Here is an 8,469-nt window from a genome sequence, read left to right on the forward strand (position 1 = left end):
ACTTAGGTCGCGGGCCGAAAAGGATAAACATTTATTGAACACTTTAAAACTGGAGCTGATAGGCAGCTCAAATATTAGCTAATGCCAAATTAGCCTAAAAAACTAAAACAAAAAACCTAGTTTAACCTAAACAGCTAGCAAGTAGCTAAAGAAATAGCTAAACATCAAAATAGCCTTAAAAAGTGAAAAAGCCTAAATAAGTCAAAACAGCTATTAGCTAAACTCCAAAAGCCTAAAAAAAAAAATTTCAAATAAGCTTTAATTAGCCAAAACAGCTAGCATGTACCTGAGATATTAGCTAAACTCTAAAATAGCCTAAAAACAGTAAAAAGCCCAAATTAGCTGAAATAGCTAGAATGAGCTGAAATGTTACCTAAACCCCAAATTAGCCTAAAAAAATCTTAGTAAATGCCAAAATAGTCCACGCAAAAAGCTAGCAGAAAACCAAATTTTTTAAAACATAAAATCCGTAACTTTTTAACATAATTATAAATATTAAAAAGGCATTTTTCCAGAATAAATCATCTTCAACCTCAATATTTTACTCTCCGTAAAAGTATATTTTGTTAAAATGCTACAAGTTAGAAATAAGCACAAGATAACATAATAACAATAAAATTGAACTACCTGGAGGGCCGGATCCGGCCCCCGGGCCTTGACACATATGTTAATGTGTAAAAACACTTCTGTTTTCACAGCTTCCTCAGGTAGAAAACATCTTTTCCTTAAGAGCTTAAACTTATACATTTCTACACAAACAAGTTTGCTTTAGTGTTTTATTTGACGAATGATGATTCTCTCCTGTTATGTGAAAAACACATTTACTCTGAAGGATCAAGTTCATGTTGTAGAGAGTTGAAAGGATTCCTCATCACTTCCTGATTCATTTGCTCTGTTTAATGACTGAATCATTTAAGTTCAGCTAAAAGGTTTAAAATTAGGCCTGTGAACATTAAAGTGTTAATATTCGTTAACAGAAATGAATTGCACCTCGAGATCCAGCAGTTCTTCACTTTGCTTTGGCTTTCAAGGCGTTTTTGTTCAAAAGCTGAAAATTGTCATAAAATTTACCTAGTTAAACATTGTTATTAATAGTGATTAATCACAACACAAAATGTGATTATTTTGTTTTTTTAATTGAGTGACAGCCTTGATTAAAAATCAATGTTGCAAATGTACAGTTTGTGTGTAATTTTATGATTATTTGCAGATATTAAGTGGTTGGCAAATACTGTAAGAAAAAAAGTTAATTGCAATTAATCGCGATTAACTTTGTCCATGTTTGTGATTAATTAGTTATTTTTTTAAGCGATTCCTAGCTCTTTTTAAACTATTTTAACCCCTTAACACCGGAGCTCCAGTGTTTATGTTCTTTGATTTACTGTAATTTTTTAAAATTTTGATGCGATCAATGAAATTCAAGCGCATTCTTATTTAACATTAAAAAATTATAGTATGTCAAAGATTCTGTGTTTAAGCCTCACTGGCGTATTAAAAGGTTGAGGAAGACTAAAGTTAATTTCTTAACATGTTTTTTAAATTCTGTCTCCAGATTCTTTAGAGCCAATGAATGGACTAGAGAGCAATGACATCATCATGTGTGGGTGTGGTCATCATTTGGACATCTGTCTTCTCTCCGTGAAAGGTTGTTAGGAGGTTCTGCACAGGTGTCTGAGCCCAGAACCTGCAGGTGCATGGCGCCTCCTCTCCATCTTTCTCCCCTTCAGGAGCTTCTCCTCAATGGTGCCTCCTCTCCTCCTTTCTCCCCTTCAGGAGCTTCTCCTCGATGGTGCCTCCTCTCCTCCTTTCTCCCCTTCAGGAGCTTCTCCTCGAGTTGTGGTGGAGCTATAAAGATTTCTCCTCTTCAAAGCTGCAGGAGGTGCAGCAGGAGGGGGACGATGGCACAAACAAGTTCCTTCATGTTTTCATTAAAGTCAAACTCAACAGTTTGTCGGATTTGTGGGAAAGTTGGGGTTTGTCTGCAGGCAGGTGGATGTGGAGGTGTGTTGTGGCGACCTCAGGCTCAACGAGCTCTCCCGGCGCTCTCGCCGTCCTCCTCCAGACCAAACAAACCCAAAGAGGAGGCCCGATAACAGAGCAGCTGCGGCCTTAGAGGACGGCCTGAACAGGAGTGTGAAGGTCAGGAGATCTGTGTTTGGTTCTTCGGAAAGGTCTGAGCACCGTGGGTGTGACTGCAGGTGGAAAGAGCAGAAAGAGTTTGGGAGTCATGTCGGGACATGAGGCTGTTTACTGTGAGTCACCACACGCCAAACCCAGAGAACCTGCTCATGTTCTCGAGTCTGAACCCGGCAGCAACACTGAGAGGAGACGAGCAGCTGCAGGAACACGCCTCCCACATGTCAGTCAGAGGTGGAAGACGGAAAAACATCCCTGAAGTAACATCAGAGACATGTGCTTTATGAAGAGTAAAAACTTTAAAGATGTCAGTTCTTGCGACTTATTTCTGATGTTTTCAACGTTTCCACATTCAAAGTAGACATAAAACATTTGTCTTTGGACAGGCTCACTGCCAGGCTAACTAGCAATCAGTGAATATTTAATTTACTGTAATGAAGTTTGGAGAATAATTGTAATTTTATTTCTCCCCAGAACTCAGCAAGGGGAGGTTGGTTTGGCGATCGATTCCCTCTACTGCAGCTCTATATTAATACTGATACGCAAAAATGTTAGATTTGTCATAGTTTTGATTTACATCAGCTCTGGGGTTCTGTTCTCTATTCTCATTTCCTTCATCTCTCCTCTATTCTATATTATTTATTTTATTTAGCTCTCTGTGCTTCTGTTTGGTGCAGTATGATTCATGTGTTGTTCCTCTTTCCGCGGGTAGTAGGAGAGATTTCAGATTCCAGGTGGATCGTCGGTGCTCCTGTTCTTGGCTGTGGACGGCGCCTCTGGCTCGTCTCGGCTGTGGACCACCCCCCCCCTGTCCCCCACATAGACCGTCTGAATAGAACTATGAAGCATTGAGGTCCCTCATAGGAAATGCATTACCTTCCACCAATCAGGCCAGAGCCTTCACCGTCACTTCCTGGTAGGTCTACCGCGACTGCAACCCGTCGACAGCGATTAGTCCGAGTCGGTCTGAGTCACGTTTTTTAGAGGAAGTACTGTCAACCAATCAGGAGTGAGCTTGTTCTGGTTTGTTCAAAGCCCACACCCCTCCCACTAAAACCGATGCAGAGGACGAGGTGGGACCAGCGGTAGCCACGTGCTTTTACTGAGGCATGTGATTGGTCAGTTTATAACTTGAATAAATGGTGATAAAGAAAAAATATCATAAAAAAATTAAGATTAGAAAGAATGTGGTAAGAAGGAAACAGTAGAGCAAGAATGGTTATTCTGACAAATAAAATAAATAGCTGAGAAATGACTGTCTTTTTCTCAATGGAAGTCTATGGGACTTTGGCCTTCTTGCAACCTGCAGGTACTTCCTATTTGGAACACGTTGGGGGGGGTTGAGCTGTCCATTGTTTTCACGTCAATGGTCCCTCAATTCTATATGGATGAACTCTATTCAAATACGTAGTTGTAGAATTAGATAAGCTAATTCTTCTTTAACAGTCCTGGTAAATCGCCTGTCCGTCCTGGAATAGGATCTCTCCTTCATGTAGACATCCTTAAGGTTTCTTCTTTTTTCCTGAATCAGGTTTTTTGAATGTTTCAGCAGTGACCCGACCTCACACCGACGGCCCGTGTCAGCTTCAGTATCAGGGTCTACATCTTTGCTGCGCCCCGCCCCGATGGAAACACTACGGGGACGGTGGATGAATGGGTGGATGAGGGAAAGACAGGTGAGGCTGTGCAAACAAAAGGTGCTGAAAGGGTGTAGCAGGTGCAGGAACAGCTTCCAGTGGCGGCGGCGGCGTTAAAACCTCAAAGGTGATTCACTTCAGAAAAATGAGCTAATATGGAAAACGTTTCAGAAGGTTCTGACGTTCCTGCGCTCTTTGTGCCATCTCTGCAGGTGACCAGCGTCTCCTCCGAGATGCTGAACGCTCCTGTGTGGGGGGGGGTGACGGACAGGTAGACTCTGCAGGTAACAGCTGCTGGTGACATGCCTTTGTGTTGACATTCTGCAGCTATTTGAGGCATTGTTCTGATAAGCCCTGTGTGTGGCAGGCTGCAGCCGTGCCAGCATTCTCCAGCGTGGGAAAGAGAGCAAATGTTTGCAGAGGGCGAGCACGGCGCCGAGGAGGAGGAAGTGCACGGTGACCGTGATGAGAACCCAGATAAACAGGATGTTTTTGGTGACTTTTAGCTGCATCTCTGCTCTCAGAGATCAATGCTGACATGTGGACTCTGGTAAAAATTCATGTATTAATGGTGATTATCCTGCTTCCATCAACGGCTGTGGAGCTCGCGGTCAGCCTGCTGCTGTTACCTTCTCCTCTGGGTTTGAATCCAAAACCTGCTCAGATTAGTGAACTCTCAGGAGTGGAAAGCGTTTCTATGTTGATCATATTTTCAGATAAATGACTTTTTGTCTCAATCCAGACCCCCAGTGATGAAAAGCTGCTTAGATTGCGGCATGAGCGGTGCTGCCACACCTCCTTCCTCAGACAGGATCTCCAGGAGTTGGTTCTTGATGGCAGAAAGAATGGCGAGCATGCAGGTCTGGAACCCTTCTAAATGACAGGAATGCAACGTTCACTTTTCCTCCTGCGGAGCCTCAACCGTCCTGATACACCAAGAATCCGTCCGTATCTAATCTGAGGCGGGAGACTTCAGCATCCAAACCTGCTTTTCGAAGGAGCTCAGGCCTCAAGCTGAAGGATCAGCCGTCTGGACTCAGGCCCGCTCAGAACCTTCAGACGAGGTTTCAGTCAGAAAACCTGACGGCCTGCTCATCATTCTACTCAGCTACAGTAGTTATCGCTCCACTGATCCAACCTCCTGTCGTGTAAATTTGTCACTTTGCATTTGATCTGCAGGTTAAAGCACACATGTCAAAGTCAAGGCCCGCGGGCCGCATCTGGCCCACCGGGTGATTATATCCGCCCCTCCAGGTCATTTTATTTTACTGTTATTAATGACCCGATGTTATCTTGAGCTCATTTTGAACTAGTATAAATTTGACAAAGTATATTTTTACGGAGAGTAAAATATTGAAAGTTATTTAAGGTTGATTTATTCTGGGATAATATTCCCGCCTTTTTTTATTATTCATAATCATGTTAAAAAGTTACGCTTTAGTGTTTAAAAATTGGCACTCTGCCAGCTTTTTGAGACTATTTTGGCATTTACTAACGTTTTTTTAGGCTAATTTGGAGTTTAGCTAATATTTCAGCTACATGCTAGCTGTTTTGGATAATTTAGGCTTTTTTTTTAACGTTTTTAGACTGTTTTGGAGTTATGCTAATATTTACACGCTAGCTGTTTAGGCTTTTTTTCCGTTTTTTAAAGCTATTTTCAAGCTAAATTTCAGCTATGTGCAGGCTGTTTTGGCTAACCTATGCTTTATTTATTTATTTTAAGTTTTTGAGGCTAATTTGGCATTAAGCTAATATTTTAGCTGGCTATCAGCTTCATCATTTTCAGCTATCAGCTTCAGCGTCTAACTTCTTCAGCAGCCAAATTCAGCTTACAGCATTACATTACAGGTAATGCTATACATCTAGTTAAAAAGCTGTTTTTAAAGTTTTAAAAATGTAGTTTTAGAGTGTTGAATAAATGTTTATCCTGTTTGTCTTGTGACCTAAGGCGTGTTTTGGACTTGGGCTCCTTGTGCGATTGAACTTGCCGTCCCTGCTCCAGCAGGTCTGCACTTATGTAACCTCAGAGCCCAGCAGGTCAGAGCGCCGTGACTCAGGCTGAACACGCCTCATCCGCTCCTCATTCATAAACCTGCACAGGTGTGTCCTCAGGTCGACGTTCCCACAACACGGCGTTACCGGCTATTGTGTCTGACCCGTTTGAAGCAGCTCAGACGGAAAAAGGAACAAAGACGGAATTTTAGAGACGTTTTCATGAAGATGTTTCGTTCCAATGAGTCTTCTGTTCCATGATCAGCTGAAGTTGTCCTCCGTCTCATTAATGTATCAGATTCATTGTGAAAGCGAGCTGTAGGTGGAGGAGAAGTCGACCTTTCACCCCCCTGCAACGCTGCTGGCCTGTCTGAACAGAGCCGTGGAGGTTCAGAGGATCTCCGGCTCCTCCTGACACTCTGAAAGAAATCATTTATCTTCCTGGTTGGAGGTTTTCTTTAGTAGTGTCTGAATGGAGGACAGATGAAATCTCGGGTGAGACTTTGGGCTTGTCAGAACATCAGCGGGACAAAGCTTCCCTCTGTTCTTTACTCCCATCATTCTGACTCAAAGGAGGCGGGAGGCTCCTCACAGACGCAGCTCACGTTCTCCTTCAGACGGAGCGAGGATGCAGCTGCAGCAGAATCAGGTCTTTGTTCTGCTGCTGTGGATGTGCTCGACATGAAGAACATGAAGAATCTGCGTTCACACACTGAACATCAGACAGGTGGAGGAGAAAAACCAGGAGCTTGAAGTCTCCCTCTGAAGAAAATCCTTTTTTTTTTAGTTTTTAACATGTATTTGCGCCATTTTTTTTAAGGAAAGAACAAATTTAATAATAATTTTATTTTTGAATTTCCGAGTATTTCTCCTTTTAAATTGCTGTCAATCAAACTGTCTTGGACAGACTCTGTTTGAATGAATGATCTTCTTTCCATCAACAGCTCTGCTGCACATGCACTAAACCCTCATCTGTTCCTAGTGTCTAGTTCAGGTTCTGGAGAAGAGAAGATGGTATCTTCACATTGACTGCAGTCAAATGAGCCGCCGTTCACATTTCTGTGGTCAAATCAGCATCACTGGATTTTTGGTGTGAGTTTCATCCAATACTTACGGTAGCAGGACTGAGAACGCTGGAAAATCTCCACCAGACTCCACGGAGCTTCTTGATGTGACCACGGAAATGTGAACGGCGGCTCATTTGACCGCAGTTGGAAAGGATTGTAAATCAATGAAAGAGCATTTTGATGTTAGCTTTGATTATTTTATCAAGAACTCTGAGAAACCAATGATTGAATGTATTGATCACAGTCAATAAACATTGGAGAATTAGCTAAAAGAGTCTTTGGTGAACTGGAAGGAGAAAGAATCAGGATTTTGGAGGAAGATCTTCACTTCCTCATCTGAGCTGACATCTGGATCAGAACCAAATGGCTAGACATTACCCATATCAATGGACATTTTTATGTAGCAGCGGGACACAGAACTATCCTAATCAGAACTATTCTAATGCTTCCGATCAACATGAAAAATGTTTAGGTTGAGGGATTTTGGTTGAAAACTTCATAATCATAATTTAATCACTGCTGGGAATGACTTTAAAGTGTTATCTTGAGTCCAGAGCGATGCAGCTTCGGTTTTCTAGACCCCCCCCCATCAAAACAAATGTAGTTTCTTCAGACGAGGCTAAAGGCTAAAAGCTGTTATTTTTGTAATAAACTCCCAATAAAAGAAAAACTTTACAGAAACTGCAGAACAACTTCCTGAAATGTGGAAGACAAACTCGTATTCTGCTGCTTCCTTTGGTCTTTTCAGATGATAAAGAAAAATCAACGTTCTGCTGGAACTGAAGTCCTAACAGCATGACCCCCCCTCCCCCTCTATTTATTCAGATTCTTTTTAAAAATCACATAAACATGAGGAAACTCTAGTGTTCTGGTGTCTTAAGGTGCATTTCACCCCGACGTTGTGAAGCTGCAGTTCTGCAGTGCCCCCTGCTGGAGGATTGAGGAACCTCACAGAAACCACTCTGGTCTTTTCAAGACGTTTTCCAGACCACAGGGAACATCTTCATGTTGCACAAACTTTAATAGAATATTTTAACTAACTGTACAAATTGAAAAGAAATATTGCGCGAGTAACAAACTGTGAATAAGAACCAGTTAAGGCGGGCGCACGGTCCATGTGGTAAATTTGAAGGTGTGGGCCGCGGCTCTGAGATCTGTCCACCGACGCGTACAATCGTAGGTTTGTGGTGACCAGGAGGGAGGGGGGGGCCGTCCGGGGAACTGAAACCCTCAGTAAAAATCAATGGCACCCTGTCCCGTTTCATTTCCCTCACGCTCCACCCCGATGGACGACATGAGATGCATTCAGAAACAAAACGCCGGATCAGTTTGAGCTAATGACGATTGGCAAACGATGTTAGAAAAGAGGATGCTGGGTAATTTCCGTGTTCAGATCTACTAACAAACCACAGGAGGTCTGCTGCAGGATGGAACCTCTGCATACAAGGAGAGTTTTGATGCTAAGCCCCGCCCTCCTGAGCGGGGGGGGAGTGGCCCCACAGACATTCCTCCAACAGTTGAATGACACCACAATAAATATGACGTTACATTGAACATTTCCAAAAAGTTACGATGATTTCCTGCGTCTCTCCTTACAAAACACACCTTAAAAAAAGGAAGAAGTCCCCCCCCCCCCC

General features: G+C 42.6%; 1 protein-coding gene and 1 long non-coding RNA gene across 2 annotated transcripts in view; one reads left to right on the forward strand and one right to left on the reverse strand.

Moving 5' to 3' along the window:
• The first annotated feature begins 3,351 nt into the window (after positions 1–3,351).
• Positions 3,352–5,049, forward strand: LOC118598809. Its single transcript, XR_004947980.1, has 3 exons — positions 3,352–3,900; positions 3,986–4,057; positions 4,141–5,049. It is a non-coding gene; the product is annotated as an uncharacterized LOC118598809 (long non-coding RNA).
• Positions 5,050–7,834: 2,785 nt separating this feature from the next.
• nap1l4a (nucleosome assembly protein 1-like 4a) overlaps positions 7,835–8,469 on the reverse strand; it is a gene marked incomplete in the record, with an annotated part of 8,780 nt that continues 8,145 nt past the window's right edge. The window contains 1 exon segment of the mRNA XM_036212606.1: positions 7,835–8,464.

The sequence above is a fragment of the Oryzias melastigma genome, linkage group LG6 (assembly GCF_002922805.2).
Source record: "Oryzias melastigma strain HK-1 linkage group LG6, ASM292280v2, whole genome shotgun sequence".
Lineage (NCBI taxonomy): Eukaryota > Metazoa > Chordata > Actinopteri > Beloniformes > Adrianichthyidae > Oryzias > Oryzias melastigma.